General features: G+C 35.5%; 1 non-coding gene across 1 annotated transcript; it reads left to right on the plus strand.

The window, feature by feature from the left end:
• Positions 1-427: 427 nt before the first annotated feature.
• Positions 428-497, plus strand: LOC125614175. The gene has a single exon (XR_007344815.1). It is a non-coding gene; the product is annotated as a small nucleolar RNA SNORD82 (small nucleolar RNA).
• Positions 498-1,791: the final 1,294 nt, after the last annotated feature.

Below are 1,791 nucleotides of genomic sequence, written 5' to 3' on the forward strand. Positions count from 1 at the left end.
GTCTAGTAGAATTCAAGATTGCCTTCTTTGATCATGTGTGCCATAATTACTTCTTACATGTGTCTTTGCTATGTTTTTTAATTGTGTATTGAACATGGTTGGATCAAATTCATTACTTGGGAAACATTTCAGGTGAAATAAACGTATGTAATTCAAAATATGAGCTTTTCAGGTATTCATTTATTTCTATTGTTTTATTGGAAAATTAAATTGTTAATATCATTACCCTGGAACATTTTCAAAGTCTTTCCTCTTTCTTGCCCCAAGTCCTTTTCTTTCCTGTTTTTGCCATCTCCACCTGCTTTTCTAGTCACGTTGGCATGTAAATGTATTATTCTTGAAACACTGGCCCCTAGAGATTTGAATTGCAATTGATTTGATGGTATTCTATTGGAAAACTCAGGCATGTACATTGATAAAAATAGATACCACAAAGGGTGGAATGCAAAGGAACTTGATTCTGAAATATGATGTTAAATTGTAATATGATGATGTGTGTAAAAAATAAGATGATATAAAATAAGACTATTATGGTTTAGTTGTGAAGTGTCTCCCAAAAGCTCATATGTGAGACAATGCAAGGTTTAGAGGTGAAATGATTGGGTTATGAAATAATTAACCCAATCAGTGTATTAATACTCTAAGGGATTAACTGGGTCATAACTGTAGGCAGGTATAGTATGGCTGGATGAGGTGAGTCCCTGGGGGCATGCCATTGGAGTTTATATTTTGTCCTTATTGTGCATATCTCTCTCCCCCTCCCTCCCTCTCCCTCTTTCCTCCTCCTCCCTTTCTCTCTATATCTCTCCCCCACTCCTTGGTGGCCATGCCCTGACCTGCTTTCTTCCACCATGATGTTCTGCCTCACCTTGAGACTGAGGAATGAAGCCAGCTGTCTATGGACTGAGATCTCTGAAACCATGAGCCCTAAAGTACTTTTACTCCTCTAAAATTGTTCTTGTCAGATCTTTGGTCTCAGCAGCAGAAAAGGTGACTAAATGAAATACATACTTCTTATAACTAAAGAGTTTAGTAGGATTGGAGATTTTTTTTTCCATGAAGAAAAACAATTTCCTCTGGATTTTTACCTGGAAAATTTGATTAGATGTCTTTAAATAAAGTACAAGGCTATATTTTAGCACAAATGTTAAAAATGATAAGTATTATATTGTCTAAAAGAAAGCTGAAAAGCATAATAATAACTTCCATGGGAGTTAAAGGGCCTGTCCCTGAACGTTTTGCTTAATTCAGGGTTCTGGTGAAGCCATGAACTGGTAACTTTAGGTTGGCTGATATGGTATCTGTATAGATTGCCTGTCTGTGCATTAGGTGTGAAATAAATTCAACACCAGGATCCACTCATATTCTTAAGATGAGGTAGAGAAAAGAAAGTGACATCACCTTTTGGTGACATCATGCAAAAATCAGTCTTCATTTTGAATTGGCTCTTTAAAAAAGCTTGTCTTTACGTAAAAGTCTTAGAAAAAACTATGAGTAACACTGGATCAAAAACAGATTGAGAAATTTGGGACCAGAATATGATGTTGTTCAATGTGTAAATGTGGTTTTTTTGGAGGATTCTATAATTTAAGAAATGCTTGCATGTGCACACATACATGTGTGTACACTCTACACTGAGCTGAGTATTGTAATTTATGACATTTGATGTCTCAATTTTACTGGAATTTCTAAGGGCTTAGTTTGGGGTAAATAAAAATCATTTAGTGCATTAATCTTACATTCTCAAAAAATGCCATTTTGTTTCCTCAGGACAAGAGTGTCAACTCAAAT

Source organism: Marmota marmota, unplaced genomic scaffold, assembly GCF_001458135.2.
Source record: "Marmota marmota marmota unplaced genomic scaffold, marMar, whole genome shotgun sequence".
In the NCBI taxonomy this organism is placed as follows: domain Eukaryota; kingdom Metazoa; phylum Chordata; class Mammalia; order Rodentia; family Sciuridae; genus Marmota; species Marmota marmota.